Source organism: Vombatus ursinus, unplaced genomic scaffold, assembly GCF_900497805.2.
Source record: "Vombatus ursinus unplaced genomic scaffold, bare-nosed wombat genome assembly UNPS02014781.1, whole genome shotgun sequence".
NCBI lineage: Eukaryota > Metazoa > Chordata > Mammalia > Diprotodontia > Vombatidae > Vombatus > Vombatus ursinus.
The window spans coordinates 43,997,558-44,018,049 of NW_020954559.1; the positions used below are offsets into that span (position 1 = coordinate 43,997,558).

The 20,492-nt window shown below is 35.4% G+C and overlaps 1 protein-coding gene across 1 annotated transcript in view; it reads right to left on the reverse strand.

The window, feature by feature from the left end:
• Nucleotides 1–20,492, reverse strand: part of LOC114046340 (vertebrate ancient opsin-like) — a 234,071-nt gene that overhangs the window by 2,000 nt on the left and 211,579 nt on the right. The gene's annotated exons all lie outside the window — the stretch shown is intronic.

Here is a 20,492-nt window from a genome sequence, read left to right on the forward strand (position 1 = left end):
AAGGAAGGAAGGAAGGAAGGAAGGAAGGAAGGAAGGAAGGAAGGAAGGAAGATTTGCCAGAAATAATGTGCAATAAGGTACTACTGTTGTAGTCTACACAACAAAAGAATACTTGAAGATATATTTTAGACCAACATAGTCTTGAGTCTTTAAACTGTAATTTAGAAGTAGGCATGAGGAATCTTCTCTTCCTAAGCCATTGAATATTTATTACTGCTTTGCAAATAGTTAAAGGAATATATTAACAATAAAGCTTAGCTCAAGAAAGGTACAAAATGGTGTAGCTAGAAAGAAAAATCAATGTATTTCTGTGGGTGTGACATGTCAGAAAATGTTTATGCTTTCCCAAACCACACGTGCTCATTTTCTGGTTTATTTCAATCATATTTTTAACCTGATATTGGGAAACATTTATACACAGAAATTAATATGATGAAAGACTTTTTGATATCATCAATGGGATTGCTTCCTCCAGCCATATAATCGGCAACCTTTGCACACCTTCTCATCCTGTGTTATTCTTATTCATTCTTTAAAAAAAAAAATTCTTCATAGAGGATATACCCCTCTCTAGAGATCTTTATCCTATTTTTTTTCTTTTTGTTTTGTTTTCAGTATATTGTGAACAACAGCTAACTCCCAAGTTATCCATCTGTTGTCTCTCATTTTTGTTCTCCAAGTGGCTCACCTTTTTTCCCAGGCCTAGGTAATCTTATATGTCATTTATTTAACACAAGTCGTCATTAGAAACATTCTGTAACCTGCTTATATTCCTGCCATGTCTTTCAGTTGTCTTTTGGTTTGCTGGTAACTTTCATTTTCCATGACATACATGCATTCCTTGGTGACTATTACTGGGAGAATATTGGTCTTTTAGAAATAGGCTTTTGCAAGTGGCAAGCAGTTTGGAATCAGTTAGAGAATGCCCAGTTTCTCAAAAGCAAACCAGCTTAATCTCTTCCTTAAATACACATTAATGTTTACCTTAAAAAACAGAACTTTACCACTGCCACCCATAAATAATCACAAGGTCTTATGCACATAAACCTCAAGGAAACACAACACAACTATTCCATACACACTTCCCTTTCTTCCCACCCCCCCAAAAAAAAACCATCCTGTTTCTTTTTACGAATTACTGAATTCTCATTTAAATAGTTTTGTTTGTTTTGTTTTGTTTTGTTTTTTTAACTAGCAGAGGCAGTCATGTGTTGTCAGGCCTTCACATACCTCTTGTCCCTTTTATCACCCAAAATTTTTTTACTCTGTGGCTACATAGTTGAATTTCTAAAACCAAATAAAATAAACCTCGAGGAATATGAAAGAAGGAAGGTTTCCAAAGCAATTTCTGTGCAAGGAAGGGTTAGTATCTACTTTACTGTAGGGAGTTTGTTTTATTGCAATATTTTCTTAAAGGAATAAGGGAAATATCAAAGAATAAAATGTAGAAAAACCTACAGGGATGTAAATAGGGAGAGTTATTGAATTACACAGGGAAGTTACTTGGCTCAGACATATGTCTTAATAACCAAGGTTCTGCTCTATAGCCCATTTGCAGTTAGTTTTCCATGCTGACAATTATATTCAGGCAAACCAGTGAAGAAGGCAGTATTTGTTTTATTTCTTCACTTGGGCTGATAACATCTGAGTCTGACCTATTATTGATGGAATGGAGTGCAGTGCAACTGTTCCATTTGCATATAAAGAATGTTCCCCACCTTAGTACTTAAAGTTCTCACAATATTTTTGCAAGCCATCCCATGCTCCTAGCCAGCCTACAGTGATATGCATTGACTTTCAACTGATTTTCCCTGCAGGCAAATGTTAGGGAAGCCATAGTCAGTTTTAGTGGGCATATTTTATTTCAACAGTGTGACAAAACCATAGAGTTAAATCTGAAACAGTATGAACACATTGTTCTTCCACCACAAGGCACATTCTTAAATTTGAACAGGGAAATTAGTAATTCATTTTGAGGATTCTCCCCCATTCAAATGTGATCACCATTAAGGAACAGTATTATATTGTTATAGGAGTTCTGGTCTTGGAGTGAGGAGGGATTTGTTTACAAATCCCACTTCCATTGTTTAATAGTTGGTTGACCTAAGACAAATAATTCAGTCTAATAAACCTCACATTATTTATCCACAAACTGGGAGTGGTAATAAAACAAGTAGCTACCTCAGGGTATGCCCAAATGAGTTAATTGTCCAAGATTCTACAAAACCTTAAAATGCTTAAATCAATGTTATATATTATTATAACATAGAAAAAGATGTTATTTTTCACTTAAAATAGCTATATCAGCATTAGAAGGCAAATTTAAAGTAATTTGCGGGACACACCTTAATTAGCCTTATCCACTTGATACCCTCATATATCTGAAAGTCATCCCTCAGATTTTAACCTTAGCAGTGATAGCACTAGTTTAATTAAAAGCATTCTGTTGGGCAAGTATCTGAATTTCAGGTAAGTTGGCAGAAAGTGTTCAGTCCTTTCATTGGATTGATTTATCAATAGTAAATCATGACTAAATTCAGCAAGAGGTATGATTAAAAATAACACCTCTCTGCTTAGTTAAGCTATTCAACAGAAAGCTGGCTGAGTAGCAGACTACCCCTATTATTCACTAATTACCTTTCATAAAATTTAAACCAATAAGTTTTGGGCTAGGGAGAGTTTTGGCTTAAGGCCACTGAGATTGAGGGTAGTAAGAAAATCTACTATAATGGATTTTTTTAAAAATTTGATTTTAGCAAAAGTACAATGAGCTTATTTTGCACAATATATAACCACGGAAGTTCAGTGAACATAGTAGAAAAATTTAAGTGATGACTGTAGTTACAGAGTGAGGGTGTTTTGTTTTGGCAGGGGGGGTTGTTTGTTTTGTTTTGTTTTGTTTTTAGGTATTTGGCATTCTTAGATGTTCCTGTCTGTTAATCTCATTGATTTTGCCCTCCCACATGATATTGCTCCTGGATTCTTATGGACATCCTTTTATTTTATTTTTTATTTTTCATTTTTTATTTCTTTTTTTGTCTATACCTATCATTTTATTAGTCTAGGGACCTCCTAGTTTGGAATCTTCTTCCAATAATACAAATCAACAACTCTATAACTTGAAGACTCAGAGAATCACCTGTGGGCTTGCCCATGTCACATAGCTAGTATATTTCAGAGACAGGACTTGAATCCAAATTTTGACTAGCCACTAATCACTATGCTACATGCCTTAGCACAGTGCCTGGCACATAATAGGTACACACTAAATGTTTGTTGACTTGCTTCTCTTGGGCATCATTATTACATGAGACAAACTCTTCATGGTTGAGAAGAATTTGGCCATTTAGACCAAATTCACATTTATAAGCCCCAAAGAGAATTTATAGGTGCCATTTAATCTTAACATTTTGTTTTATTAATTCATCTTTAAAAATTGCTTTCAAAGTCATTGAAAAAAGGAAGAAAAAAAACACTAGACAACATAACAAAACATTTAATGTGAAATATTTGATTTTTAGGACACTAGATTTTAAAAACAGTTGGGAACCAATCTTTGTTGACCATTCCCAAAATATACTGTACATTTTAGTACAAACTTGGCTGAATGTGCTCAGATTCCAACTGTTGAATCATTCAGATCGCCAATGTATATCCAAGTATATCTGTATTAAACATGTATTAAACATAAGTAATAACTCTAGTATCACCCAGATTGGTAATTCTCTTTGTATTTGCCACATGTTGAAGAAATCCATGTATTATGGATTTCATACTTTTCAATGAAAAGTTGAACAATGTGGTCTACTTAGAGGTGGACAAAAGTGCACAGTATTTGTTTAATTCTCTGACGCTGGCTTCCATGTTCCTTCCCAGTTCAAGAAAGGAAGCTGAGCCAGATCCCATAATACTTTAATACTTTGCAGTTTGTTTCCATTAAACAGCATACACTAGTCACACTAGCCAGAACTAGAGGAGAAATTGTAAAATTGTTAGCAATATGTCTCGGTTTATTTAACAGAAGCAACATTTTCTTTTTCCGTAATAAGAACCAGTATAGAAAAAAAATGTATACATCTTCCTTACAATATTATCCCAAGACTTCAATGAAAACAGTGTCCTAGGCCATATTAAATAAAAGTTGAATGTTAATACCAGAAGTGAGTGAAAACCAAGCAGGTCAAAGCATGACCATATATCAGGAATACCCTCCTTGCCTTAATATATCTAAATTATCCCTATAGTTTAGGGGTTTTTAACCTTTTCTCATGTCATGGACCCCTTTGGCAGCCTGGTGAAAAACCTACAGTCCCCTTCTCAGAATAATGTTTTTTTATTTTTTGGTTTTTTTTTTTGGTAAGGCAATTGGGTTAAGTGACTTGCCCAGAGTCACATAGCTAGTGAGTGTTATGTGTCTGAGACCAGATTTGAACTCAGGTCCTCCTGACTATAGGGCCAGTGCCCTATCCACTGCACCACTTAGCTGCCCCAGAATAATGTTTTTAAATACATGAAATAAAATAAAATACTTAACAGTAAAAAAGGAAACCAAATGTTAATGAAAATAAAGATGTATTTTTCCCCATCCAAGTTCACAAACCCCAAGATAAGTACCCTTGCTTTAAAAATAATAATTAGACAGCTAGGCCAATTAGACCTTCAAGATACAATTCAGTTGAGCAGTGTTTATTAATTTGTCAATTTCATCAATTTGGCAAAACACAAAAGTGTTGTTCCAATGGCAGGTAGCTGGCACAATGAATAGAGTGCCAGACCTAAAGTCAGGAAGACCCATCTTCCTGAGTTCAAATCTAGTCTCAGATACTTACTAGCTGTGTGACCTTGGGCAAGTCACTTAACCCTGTTTGCTTCAGTTTCCTCACCTATAAAATGAGCTAGAGAAGAAAATGGCAAACTACTCCAGTATCTTTGCCAAGAAAACCCTAAATGGGGTCACAAAGAGTCAGACATAACTGAAACAACTGAACAACAATACTGTTGCAATACTCTAACAATCTGACTAATATTTGAGGTACTCATCATGTTCAATATTTGCTCATCGTTTAATCTCTCCTTTCATGGAAATTATATCTAGATGGAAAGAAGTATTCCATAAGAATATAAAAATACCTTACAAATACAGAATAGAATGCGATAAGAAGAAAATGCTAAGATTGAGAAAGGAAAAATCAGAAGGTAACACTTCCAATTAATGATACTCTACCCTTTTGCCAAGAATGACACTGCTCCTTTTGCTCTTACCATCCAAAAGACTTTGTAAATTCATATTGTCCCAATGATAATCCTTTGTAGCCAAATCATCTAGCCAAATTATCTGGATTATAGCCCTTCCAAAAACAAAAACAGAAGACAAAACTCTCATAGAGTTAAGTAAACAAGCCCTCAGTGTATTTTTGAAATGTAATCAATATTTCAACAAAATCTAATTTTCTCACTGACATACTGCTTCTTTTCAATGCCATTCAAGTCAAGAAAGGAGAAAAAAAAGACCCACACATTGGGGAAGTATTTTCCTATACCAGATTTCCTTCCTTTACTAAAATGCTCTTTTTTGGTTTGCTATCATGTGTAAACATGGGCAGCAAAGACAAATATTTAGTATGAAATGCAGGAATAATCTATTAAATGCCTAACTCAAGCAAGTTCATTCTTGTTTAAGAAGTTAAATAGTATTATGTTGACTGATCCATTAAGACAAACTCTTGAATTACATAGAATTTTAAATATTGTTTTTGTCATGGATAACATTAAGTAAAATATGACAAGCCTCTATTTGGATACTCCTATTGAAGAATTTTATATATTTGATACATAATGTAGTTCCAACAAAAACTCACATTACTTAAAAAAATTCCATTGGATTTCACATGCTACAAATGTACAAAGTCCCCTTGTTTCCATACAAGGCAAATTCCTAATGTTTCCATTTTGATTTCGGTATGGAAACTATGAGACTGAAAAGAGGAGAGGAATAGGTGTATATGTATATATATATATATATGTATTGATCTAAACCTGTAATTTGAGTTGCTTGGGGCACTCAGTATGGTCTCCCAGCTACTCAATGTCAGAAGTAGGATTTGGACCGAGATCTTCTTGACTTTAAGACCACTGCTTTGTCAAGCTGCCTCCCTCCTTTGATCCATTAGTTCAGATTGCTTGATTAAGTCAAATTCTTATTTTCTGATATTTGTGAATGGTTTCCTGATGGTTGCATGATTAATCAAGGCAGCTATATTGAGTAAATAATGTGCCAGAGCTGGTATGTGTTTTCTATATTCTGCATGTTTCCATTGTGAAGTCATGCAGGTTTTGTAATATTGCCACTTGGGCATTAGCCTATAGGTAAATGAAGATATTTTTCTCTAAGTTCAAGAAGAAAATGTCTCTTAATTATTTTGTCAACTGTGTCAAACATTTTAATCCAAAAAAAATCTGACACATACCTTTCCAGGCTTTGGTTGGTGGGATCTAAATATCACCTTGGACATCTCTGTCATTCTATAAAAATGTGAATGTGGATATAATTGTATAACTGCATACACACATATCTACACACATATTTCTTTTATGTTGCCTTCTTTTCTCTTCCACTTCTGAAATCCTTTTGCAGTAAGAATTCCCATTTGCACCAATTACAGTTTCCAAAAAAAAAAATCAAATAATAATTGTCATTCATTTGTTGCTGGTTTTTTTCTTTTTTTGTTTTTTGTTTTTTTTTTGTTTTTGAAGGGAGGGAGAAGTGATATGACTTTCGGTAATAGTAGAGCAATGTTGATAGAAACTTTTCAACAGCAGCTTTAAAGTGTATAACTAGTGTTTAAATCTAACCAGTATAATTAGTGTTTAAATGCCTTGTCAGACATCAGGGTACCCTATTTTAATCCTTGAAGAGGAGTTTGTGTGTAACCCATGCCTTTTTCTAGCTTATGGGAAGGAATGTATATTGGTTACATGAAAAAAAAGTTATCTTTACTGATGTCAGTTCAAACAAAAAAAGGTTCCTGATGGGTTAGTTATGTAAAAACTTTGCACCCATTACCACATTTCACGTCTTGTTTTGTTCTAGATGGCGCATAGTTATTCAATTCTTCAGATAGAAGCCAGTGTACTTTTTTAACAGCTTTGAGGGTTTTTTTGTATGATGATTTTTTAAATGAAATGTGTACTCTCCAAACTAATTAAAGCTTGAGGTTTTCCAGGAGTCACATTTTAACAGTGTTTGTATACATTTTAACTCTTTGATATTTTCTATTTTGGTTTTGTATATTTTTAAGTATGCACAGTGTACAGACTTTTTCTTGTAAATAAAACATGTTTTCATTTGTCTAGTAGTTCAGATGTCTTCTTTATTTTGTGGTGCCAAATATATGTTAACTAAGCAATAACATAAGAGTTGCCCCCCAAAAACGTTATTTTTTAAAATCTACTTACCCCCAAAAATGTATTGATTAGAGAGAGTGGTGACAGGCAAAAAAAAAGAAGAAGAAAAAAAGAAAGAAAAGAAAAGTGAATTCTTGGAAAATCCTTAGCAGTTGCACCTTCAAGGATTAGAAAGAGAATAGGATAGATTGAAAGGTATTAGAGTGAGTGAAGATTGAGGCATATTTTGGAAATGGCTGAAGTAGAAATTTATTTTACTTGACTATACATGTTTGTCAAAGTGTTTTATTTTTCTTGCTTTCTCAATGAGGAGTAGAAGGTAGGTAGAAAGACTGAACTTGAAAATAAAATTTAATTAAAAGAGAGAAAACAGGGTAGTTGGCTTCATTCCTGGGCTTCTTTGGGAGATATTGGAGCTTTAAGTGGTCTATGAAGAAAGAATTAGATGGATGTAACCATCATCCTAAAACTCTAGTAAAAGGCCTGAAAGTGAATATAAGAATGGCCCATAACTGAAGCTAAAACAGGAGACTTTTTTTTTAGTTTTTGGTGAGGGTAATTAACGTGCAGCAGAGCTCCCAAAAGGCAAAATCCAGCAGGGAAAAACTTGGGGAAAATGGGAGGGGATAGTGGTGGAAAATGTTGTAACACACTTTTACTAGCCAAGCACCTAGACTAAGTTATTTACAAATGGACTCCATTCCACACCAAATATTAGGTTATTCTACTTGATTGAGTTTTATTAAGCCTTTGCAATGGAAATAAATCATAAGAGGGAAGACCACTGACATTCTGATGGCCTAGAAACATTCCAAAATTCAAATTAGCCTTGCTGTTTTAACACTTACCTTGAGTGAGGAAAATCTGTTAATTAAACTCATATGGAGAAGAAATTTTGTCATTCATGTTTTCCAGGTTAGCATGTGAAATCCTTGAGGGAGAGCCTTGGGAATTTTTTATATAATAGCTTATGTGAACAGTTGGGGAATTCTAGGGATATAAATCACTCTTGACAGATGTGCTGAATTAGAGAACATTTCTTCCGCAACCTTCAAGTTATCTTCCTCCCCCCCCCACCAAGATGACTGCATTCTTTTAAATAATTAAAATTAAGTCCTAGCTCTGCTCTCCGGAAGTAGAAGGTGCCATAAGTGGAAAACACACATCAACACTCAGAATACCAAAGGATAGTTGGTATGCCACTCTAGACCAAGAGGTGAATAGCTTTTTTATCTCTGAGGGTCACCAAAGGTGTGTAAGGGGTCTGCAGGAGCCATTGTCAGGCAGAAAGGGAGATAGAAAGGAGGAAGGGAAAAAAAGAGAATTGAAAAAAATGGAAGAAACCTGTTTTTTAAATGAAAATGGACAAAGGATGTCCGTGATACTGCTAGATCTCATCCACCCTGATATCTAAATGAAACCCAGATCTAGGTACATCAAAACCTGATAAAGGTACTGAATTCAATAAACTTTCAAGATTAGTATTCCTGGAATTAACATATGCATTGAGTTCGGTCAATGATAATGTTTCAGTGAGGGTTTTTAAATCATTGGTTAGTTATTGTTTTACTGGGAGATATTACTTCCAATGAAAGGACCTAAATTCATTTGTATGAATCCTTTGAATTCTCCAAGCCCTGGAATTCAGCCTGGTTGTTAAAGTAGGGGTATAGCAAGACTAAGAGCAAAGGAATGAGCTGAAAAACATGTTGGAAATAATATCATTCAACTCTCTCACTTTACTGATGAAACTGAGGCCCAGAGAAGAGAGAAGCAACTTTTCCAATATTCATGTATTCTTGTAATGCACACACATACACACACACACACACACACACAAATACAAGCTACTAACAGGTATTATGTCACAATGACTACAGGCTACAGGATCGTAGACCTAAGGGCTGGAAAAGACCCTAGAGACAATAGCTTTATTTTATAGATGAAAAAACTGAAGGCAAGAAATGTTCAGTGACTAAAGTAAAATATGTGGTCCATGGCAAAGCCAGGATTAAAACCCAGATACTTTCACCCCAGAATCAGTCCCTTTCCCATAGAAACATACTTCCTCTGACTGCCTCCAGGTCTCCTTCCATAACACTGCTACATTTCTAGGTCTTTCTCTCATTCTCATTTTGGTTTTTATACTCCCTGCTTTGAAATTTGCAGATGACAAGGCCCATAACTTATCTGATTTAATAAGATAGACTCAAGTTCATGGGATCTGGTCAAACTTGACATCTGTCACCTTCAACAGAGTGGCTGCACCTCTTTCTCTTGATGAGTTTCTCAACATTTGTTCTATTCTTCTAGTAATTATAGCTTCCAATTCAGATTCCTCTTACTTTATTGGGGAGAACAATGCATCCTGTGATATGATCCTGATCCCTTTATCATTCAATTAGCTCATTTGGCAAGCTTTTCCTGTCCCTCTACCCTCAAAAGATCTCAAGGTTTTGTGGAACTAGGATCATAGTTCATAGATTTAGTGGCAAGTAGACATAACCTTAGAGTTCATCTATTTCAAACTCCCTCATTAACGATGAGGAAATAGATTCAGATATGTTAAGGGATTTGCCAAAGGTTATACATGGAAGTGGCAGGACTAGAGTTTGCATCCTTTTTGGATTTTCCAGTTCGAAAGTACCATTAGGTACTTTAGAACACAATAGGAAAACACAATATTTTCACCAAAATTTGGGTTATAAAGAGGATTGAAAAGCATTCTAGGCTAATTAATCTTTTAAAAGAAATTTCTTAGAGGAGTCTTGGAAAGAATAAAAGAGATTGATTTACTTTTAAGTCCATCTTCTTGTGTAAACAGCAAAGTTTGTATCATCATATTTTCAACTTTTTTAGCTTCCTTTGTATTTACTAGAAAACAGTGATTTTGTTAGAAAAAAAAGTTTTCCTCTTAAAATTATTGTGCACAAAAAAATGAACTAGGGTTTGAACCTAGGTCCTCTGACTCCAAATTGAGTGCTTCCCACAATAAGACACTGCTAATCATGAAAAGTAATTCCTCTTTAAAAATATCAGGGGAGATAATACTAGGTCATATTTATATTTCAATACTTTAAAGATACACAATTTTGTCATGATAGGTAATCCCTCCAATGCAGATTCAAATCCCTCTATTAATAATATCCTTAGTGGCCCTGAGAGCTTAAGAAAAAAATTATAGACAAAAAAATTCACCATGGGACCATAGACTTAAAGCTTGAAGAGATCTTGTCCAAATCTCTCATTTTATAGATGCAGAAATTGAAGCACAGAGAAGATGAGTGGTTCACCCATGGTGATAAAGGTCAGGTAGAGCATAAAGGAAGGCACTCTCTCTAGGACTTTCCTGAATGCCCTGCCCCTAGAGTAGTAGCAGGAAAGAGAAATTGCAGAGCAAAGATTGGAACTCCAAAGTGAATGGTTTTTCCCTGACTCTTTACCTTGTCAACCTTGAAACAACAATCTCTTAATTTGTCTTTAAAAAAAAAATACAGATCTTTTAAACCATTTTTTAAAGTGTTTTCATATGCATATATATTTTTTAATTTTCAGTTCCAAATTTTTTTCTTCCTGCCAATCTCTCCCACACCCATTGAGAAGGCAAGAAATAGTATACCCATTATACATATAAAGTCATGCAAAACAAAGAAAAAGAGAGAGAAATAATGAAAGGAAGAAAGAAAGAAAGAAAGAAAGAAAGAAAGAAAGAAAGAAAGAAAGGAGGAAGGAAGGAAGGAAGGAAGGAAGGAAGGAAGGAAGGAAGGAAGGAAGGAAGGAAGGAAGGAAGGAAGGAAAGGAAGGAAGGAAGGAAATGAAGGAAAATATGCTTCAAATCTGTACTCTGAGATCATCATTTCTCTATCAGGATGTGGGTAGCAATTTACATCATGAATCCTTTGGGAGTGTGGTGGATCATTGTTTTTGTCACAGTAACTAAATCTTTCATAGTTGATTATCTTTACAATATTGCTGTTACTTTGTAGACTAGAGATTCCCAAACTTATTTGGCCTACCACCCCCTTTTCAAAAACATTACTTAGCATTCCCATGGAAATCTACTTTTTTTTAACCTTTTGACAATTTTTTAAAAATTTGCATTATTTCAAAAAATATAAAATATATTTTAAAATATATCTTAAATTTAATAATTTATTATAAATTTCTGGTTTTTTCCCTGCATCAAAATTTTGGTGATGCAATATTGTGTCATGTAACCATATAGTATTGCACTGTAAACAAGTCATTATACTTACATATTCCTGTCAATGCATTCTGGACTTCCCAACATGTGGTGCATTACCTGCTATCACTTCCTTGTTAAGACCTGTTGGCAGACTTAACCATTGATCAGTTATAACTTGCATTTTGTGTGTTTATTTGGGAAATAATGTAATCACTATGACTTTAACTCTGTTACACAACAGAAAAAACATGTATGAATGGTTTTTCAAAATTTTCTTCTCTTCTTTCCTTATGTTCCATCACCCTCTTATTTTTGTTCAATGCCCCCCAATTGTACCTGAGGCTACCACTGCCCCCCTGGATCATTTCAGTGCCCCCAGGGGGTGGTATTGCCCACTTTGGGAACCTATGAAGATTGTTCTCCTGATTCTGCCCACTTCAGTTTGCATCAGTTCATATAAGTCTTCCTAGCTTGTTTTCTGAAATCATCACCTTCATCATATCTTGTAGCACAATAGTACTCCATCACATTTATATAGACTTAATTTTTTCAGCCATTCTTCATTTAATGGACATTGCTTCAATTTCTAGTTCTTTATCACCACAAAAAGACCTGTTATAAATATTTTTGTATGCATGGGTCCTTTTCCTTTTCTCTTTGATCTCTTTAGGGTATAGATGTAATAACAGTATTGCTATGTCAAAAATTATGCACAATTTTATAATCCTTTGGGCTTTGTTCCAAATTATTTTCCAGGATGGTTGAACCATTTCACAGCTCCACCAACGGTAGATTAGAGTACTTATTTTCCCACATTCTCTCTAGCATTTATGATTTTCCTTTTCTGTCATCTTAACCAATCTGATGGATGGGAGGAGGTACTTTAGAGTTGTTTTAATTTTCATTTCTCTAATTGTCAGTGATTTAGAGCATTTTTTTTCTTATGACTATTATAGCTTTGATTCTTTCTCTAAAAACTGCCTGTTCATACCCTTTATCAATTGAGGAATAGTTCCCATATTTATATAAATTTGGCTCAGTTCTTTATATATTTAAGGAATGAGTTCCTTATTGGAGAAACTTGCCACAAAATTTCCCCCAGTTTCCTGCATTCCTAATTATGACTACACTGGTTTTGTTTGTGCAAAAACTTTTAAGTTTTATATAATCAAAATTATATATTTCTCCTCCTATGAACCTATTTATTTCTTGTTTAGTCATTATCTCTTCCCTCTCCATTGATATGATAGGTAACTTCTTCCATGCTCTTCTAATTTGTTTATGATATCACCTTTTTATATCTAAATCATGTACACATTTCCTGCTTATGTTGGTATATGATATGAGTTGTTGATCTATGCCTAGTTTCTGCCAGACTGCTTTCCAGTTTTCCCAACAGGTTTTGTCGAATATTGTACACTTAATCTATTCCATTAATTAACCACTATTTTTCATTCAGTACCAAATCATTTTGATGATTAGCTTCTCTCAATTTATCTAAGATCTCAGAAATGCATCTTACCACCTAACCTACCCTGAGAGGCTTTGCAGATTGGGTAGGACCTGACAGACTTTATGTTCCATGGGCACAGGATTTGAGAACCCAAAATCACCTCCATGAGTGATGAGGTACTAAGCAGAGGACATTAGCAAAGAAAAATGTCCACTTCTACTGAATATAAGGAGACATTAAAATAAAATCTAGATTAATGGTACTTTAGGATGGCAACTTTAACTACAGACTAAATTTAGGAACTATAAAGCTGAGTAATTATCTCTTAGGTAAATAGCAGAGTACTATAAAACTGTATGTCTTAAAATGCTATGATAGTCCTTGAGTCTAATGGTAACCATAGTTCCAAAATGTGATTATTTCAAGAGATAGTGTGTGTGTTTAGATTAAAAGAAACCTTAGTGTTCATATACCACTACCTTTTCCTATCCAAAAGCACTAAAATTCATCTTAAATATATATGTTTGTTCAAATCTATTTTGACACCCCAGATTCCTATCTATGAGGAACTGGCCTGGACTAATGTCATCTTTAATCATCACAACCAAGTAAATATCAGACTTTTCATGCTGGTAGAGTAAAAGCAGATATGACAGCCTGATCAACCCTAAGCTTTCTGTTAGAAATAACATTTCATAAGCTGTTTTCCCAGATACTGTCCTAACTATATTGTATCATGCTGAAGAAACAAACAGTAGTTAACTTGAAGAATGAGGCTCCAGCTGAGAGGCTGATCACAAAAAAAAAAATCAAGCTACAAAGAGTAACCAATGGCTTCAGAAAATTCATCTTCAGCAGAGTTGTCTTGCTAAAAATTAGAGGTGCATAGAATGAAGTTTTCCAACCATCCTTTGATTGTTAAACAACAAATAACACTAGCATGAAAGGATTAAAGTGGGACCCCCAAAAAAGCTCATGCTTTCATCAATAAAACCTGTTAGTGTTAGTCTGAGGGAATACAGTTTGGGGGGGGGGGTCCAAAATGGTGCATACCTTCTCTGTGATAACTGCTACTGTCCATAGTATTTACATGGACTTTGAGTTCTTCTAGTAATGATGAGATAGCAGAGTTCCTTTATGCCAGGACAAAAATGTGAGGTATAGTCATGGAACAGGTTTTTGGTTATAAATTATAAATTATAAATAATAAAATTAATTGGTACAGAGTCCAAGAACCATGCCTTATTCACACAAATTCTAAACAAAATAAAAAGAGCCATGCAAATTTGTGAGCCTGCACACATGCCCACACACACACACACACACACACACACACACACACACACACATGTACCAAGGTCCTTATAACAGAATTAGAAATAGCAATAAAGCAAAAAGATGGGGAAAGCATGTGAATTGGACCAAGTGTACACAGACAAGAGTGCTAGAAGACTTCATTGTGAAGGTTTTGACAGATTGATTCACATAGCATCTGAAGAAAGCAAAATAATAAAAGTATGGGGAAAATACGAAAAAAAAATATTGAAAAAAAGTGTCCAAGAAAAGGTCAACAGCTTCCAATTTATATTATTTTAAGTCTTTTTTTTTCCAGAGGCAATTGGAGTTAAGTGACTTGCCCAGGGTCAAACAGTTAATAAGTGTCTGAGGCTGGATTTTAACTCAGGTCTTCCTGACTCCAGGACTGGTGCTCTATCTACTGCACCACCTAGCTGCCCCAACTTATATTCTTACTTTCTTGTCTATATAAAAATTTTATGAGACTTATATTTAGGACATTGCAGTGAGGGCATTATTGGGGAATGGGAATACTTTCACACGAGATATCCTATAGTGGATCCCATCTTTACTATCACTCAATTGACTGAAAGATGTAGAGAATACAAGGTTCCACTATATTTATAGTTGATCAATTATAACAAAGCTTTTGATTCAGTAGAGCAAAACAGTTTTAAAAGCTCTCTTGCAATACATGCTCTCTTTCAATCCAGCTATACATCAAAATCATTTAAGATTCCTTGAAAGATATTACTTTATTATGTAACCTTTATTTAATGGCCTTCTAATCATAAAAATATGGTGATAAATTAAACAGGGAAATATATGCTTGCCCATGGTGTTTACTGATATAATGGAGAAGATTCACTGCAGAGATGAAAGTTTAGAGGCACTGTGTTAGATGCTGGAGATACAAAAATGAAAAAGTGACTGACCACAAGAAACTTTCATTATATCAGAGGAAACAATGTGTACATATATAATTATATGCAAAATAAATGAAAGGCTATTTTCATGTGGAGAGTACCAACATCTAGGGAAATCAGAGGAGGCTTCATGTAGAGGATGGCACTTCAGTCAAGCTCTGAAGGAAATTAGAGGTTGTAAAAGGAAGAAGAGAGGAGGAATGACATTCCATGTGTGGGTGAATGCTCTGTGCAAAGGGAGACAGAGAGCTATGTAAGGGTAGTCTGACTACACTATAGTAAGAGGAAGAATAATATACACTATGGATGGAAAGGTAAGGTGGAACCAGGTAGTGAAGAAATTTAAATACCAAACAGAGAATTTCAATTTTGATCCCAGAGCTAATAAAAAGTCACTGGCATTTATAGGAAGTTGCTTGGTTATATTTGCCCTATAAAAACGTTACTTTGGTAGCTGTGTGGAGAATGGATTGTGTGAGAATTTGTTTTGTTTGACTCCGCATGTTTGTTACAATGGTTTTTGTTTTTTGTTTCTTTTTTTTTTCAATTTTTTTGGGGGGAAGTGAGAGACAAAGAAAGATACGTGTTTTTTTAATTATATTATATTAATATTTCCAAAGAACATATGCTGCTGAGGTGGGAGGGATGCTTGAGGCAGGGAGATTGGCTAAGAACCTATTTGCAATAGTCTAGGTGAGAGATGAGGAGAATCTGAACTAGACTGGTGGTACTGTGATTAAGTGGAAAGGAATGGATTCAAGAGAACCAGATGTAGAATTGGCAAGATTTGGCAACTGATTGGATGTAGGGAATGAGGGAGTGTGAGAAGTCAAGGGTGACATCAAATTTGTGAACGTGGGTGACTGAAAGGTCAGTGATACTCTCGAAAGAAACAGAGAAGTTGGAAAAGGGTGGATGGTGTTGGGAGTGAAGCCTGTATCCAGGGAACGATTTTTTTTTAATAATGAGAGGAAACATATAAAGATCTATGCCTTATTTCACTGAAGCTAAGCAAAACAAAATAATCTATAAAAAATTATAAAAATCAAGGAACCTGCTCACCCCTTGTGACTTCTGTGAGTGCTTCAATGATATTGTACAGAATATTCACTTTCAAACAATCCAAGCAGGAAAGAAAAGTTGATGTAAGGGAGTGCCATTCCTGAAATGCACTCCTCCCTCTATATCTCTGCATTCTGAAATCCTTCTTAGATTGCAATGTTGCAGTGAATAGGATTCTGGACCTGGATCCAGGAAGACTGAAATGGGTCTCAAACATTTCTTAACTGTGTGACTGTGGGCAAGTCACTTAAAAAAAAAAACTCAACTTGCCTCAGTTTCCTTAGCTGTAAAAAGAGGATAGCCGCAGTACCTATTTTTCAGGGTTGTGGTGAGGATCAAACAAGATAATATTTGTAAAATGCTTAGCACAGTACTTGCCACCTAGTAGACACCATGTAAATGCTTATTCTCTTGTCTTCCCTCTCCTTTCTTTCTCTCCTTTCAAACCCAACTCAGATATCACTTTCTGGCTCAGAAATGACCTTCACTATTGAAGTTTCCTGTGATTTTCCAAGATGAAAGAGGTCTCCCCAAATGTACTGTCACTCTTCATTGTGACTTCTTTAAACTTAACACATTCTACCATGCAGCAGGCTAATTTTTAAAAATAAGTTTTATTGATAACCTTTGTTTTATATAATATAGCATGTATTATTATAATACATAATAAATTAACATAAAATAGGGACCTTCTAACTCCCAATCCCATAATTGAATCTGCCATTGTAACTAAGAAAAATAATTACCCAAAACTGGTGCAATGACTCAGTCTGACAACATATGCAGCAGTCTGTCCCCAAAGTTGTCTGTCCAGTAAAGGGAGGGTGTGTTAATGATCTTGTCTCTGAGACCAAAATTGGCTATTACAATTACTCAGAGTTCCGTTTCCTTTTTTCTCGTACTAATTTGTGTGTGTATGTATCTGTGTTGCTGCCCTGATCGGATTGAAAGATCCCTGAGGACGGGGATTGGCTCATCTTTGTGTTCCCAGTGCCTCTCACAATGCATGGAACATAGTAAGTGCTTACTAAACATCTGTTGAATTGAATTAGAACAAACTACCCAACATAGAGTGTTGTGGGTAGACCCCAGCTTAGGAAAGTATCTGTGAAGAGAAGGCCCTAGAGGAAAAGCTCACTGGGGAGTTATAATGAAAGGTAATTATTACTGCTGGGTTCCTGCCTAATGAAATGTACCCACCATGAAACCACTGAGTGAGTCTCTACAAGCTGGTAGACCATTTGGGAAATAAGCGTTCCATCACTGTGCACAGACAAATAGCTAGGATCTTAATTCAGTTCAATCAAATAGGCATTTGCTAAGCCCCTTCAAGGAGCACAGCTCCCCTTTCAGGCACTGAGGATATGAAGATGAAATAAGACACTATCCTTGTCCTCAAGGATCTTATTCTCTTAATAATGATGATGATGATAACAACAATGGATTTTACATACACTTTATACAGAATACTTTGTTTCTCATAACAGGCCTGCTGTTCAGATTTCTCCATTATGTCCCAGAGAACTCTATGTGCTAAAAGATCACTTCATCCCTAAAATTCACACCTCAAAAGTACCCTCAGCCCCTGCAACCTCTCCTTCTGGTTGGATGGCTTCTCCTCCCACTTTCTATTTTAGGAGGGCAGCTAGGCTCATCACCTCTTCATTGCTAACCAGGTTTTACTCTAGACTCCTCCATTGTGACCCAGCATCTCAACTGATACCTTCTTTCAGCTTCCTTTTTTTGTGTTGTGCTCCCCCATTAGAATGTAAGCACCAGGAGTACAGAGACTGTCTTTCTTTTTTTGCTTATGTTTGTATTGCCAGCTCTTAGCACAGCCAGACACATAGTAACTGCTTGATAAAGGCTTATTGACTGACCAACTACAAAAATTATCATCTCTATAAATTACAAGAGAAAATGAGACTCAAGAGAGTTGAAATGCCCAGTTACAGAAGAAGCTAGGTGGCATATGGAATAGAGTACTGGGGCTGGAATGAGGAAATACTGAGTTCAAGTAAGTCCTAAGACACTTACTGGACAAGCCACCCGATCTTTTTCTGCCTCAATTTCTTCATGATGTGACATTTAAAAAGTTCAAGAGGCATAGTTTCTGGGTAATTAATCATTTTATTAATAATACTAACATTTTATTAATAAAAGAAGTCAGTGGCACTCTTGAATGTCAAAACCCCTCATGGCAGAGGGCTCACAACTTATATGCCCTTGGAAAAGTGGGCGTTTCTCAGGGTGGCAATCAACTCTAGTTGATTGACAACTAATGAGAAAATGAATATTATGATGAGATGTAGGTCCATTCTAATAAGGGTCTTGGGAGTATATGACTTGGATCACCCAAATCTCTTGGTCAAAGAGACTTATCCATCTATCTATCTATTTATCTATCTATCTAAGTCAAAGAAGGAATCCACTTCTACCCTAGACCAGTCTGACCAAACACAATGAGCAGGAATTTACCAATTCTCTCAGCCTGGTTGGGTAAGTTTCCCCCAAGATTTCCTACAATGGCTGATTTTTAAATAAGAAAGTAGAAAATCCTTTAATCTTAATTCAATAATTGTTTATTACTATAAGAAAGAAATAATCATTTCTCTCAATGAGATGTGCTCATTTGAAAAAAAAAGTACCTTAAGGTACTATAGAAATGCTAATTAGTATTGTTATCATCATCATCATCATTACTTGCCTGAGGTTATTATGCAACTACTGTCATTCAGTCATTTCTGTATGACCAACTCTGTGACCCCATTTGGAGTTTTCTTGGCAAAGATACTGGAATGGCTTATCATTTCCTTTTCTGACTCATTTTACAGATGAGTAAAGTGAGGCAAACAGGGTTAAGTGACTTGCTCAGGGTCACACAACTAGTAAATGTCTGAGGCCAGATTTAAACTTAAGAAGATGAGTCTTTCCGACTCCAGGCCTGGCACTTTACCTACCACCTAGCTGCCCTATTATACAGCTAATAAGTCACCAAAACAGGAATTCAAAATCAGCTCCCCAACCTCCAAATTCCCAGACTTTTGCCACCAGATCTCATTGCTTTTTTCCCACATGTTCCTTTTAAACCAAACAGATAAATGACTTGGCTGTTGGGCTTGATCCAGCATCCTTAGGTCAACAAACTTAGGCATCCTTAAACACAAGAAATAAAAAGATTTTCCAAAGAATCTCTTCTATGCTTCAGGTTTTCTGAATTATGACTTAATAATGACTTTTTGCTGCAGTGCTTAGAGTGCTGGACTTTGAACCAGGAAGACCTGAGTTCAAATCTTACTAGATGCATGACCCTGAGTATGTCATTTAACTTCTGTCTGCCTCAGTTTTTTCATTTGTAAAATGGAGATAATAATAACACCTAACAGAGTAATTATAAGGGTCAAAAATAACAAATATAAGTGATTTGCAAACCTCAAAGCCTTATATAAATGATATTATTATTATTATTATTATGTTAGTGGAAACAGTGCAACTCATGTAGGGGCTATGAGATAATATTTTTAAATTACCATGGAACCTTTTGGGGCAATAGACTTTAAGTTTCAACATTCTAAACATCCTATAAAGAACCATTTATACATCCTTTTTCTATGATAATCATAGAATAGATGGCATTTTATTTAATTTAGCAGTTTAGTATTACTGTCTTAAACTATTCTCGAGTTGCTTCATGTGGGTCAGAGCCTGCATTAGAATTATGGAATCTCTGAGTTGAAAGAGATCTCAGAGGTTGTGTATACCTAAACAATGTATACCTAAACAAGAATTCTCTCTACCACAAAAAGGAAACCCACTGTGTCCCAAAGTAGTACATTACACTTCTGGACAGTTGTAGTGGTGAGAAAGTCTTTGCTTTGGTACTGTCAGAATCTGATTCCTAGCAATGTCTACTCATTGTCCATAGTTCTGCCCACTGGGGCCAAGTAGAACAGATTTAATCCTGAATAGAAATGATAGCCTTTCAAATATTTAGAAAGAAATCATATTCCCTCTGAGGCTTTTCTCTTTAGGCTAAACATATGTAAGGAAAGATTAATCTCCATTTTCCTGTGCCCTGATTCAGGTTTCTGTAGCAATGCTCCCTGGTTTCTAAGAACGTGTGTGTGTGTGTGTGTGTGTGTGTGTGTGTGTGTGTGTGTGTGTG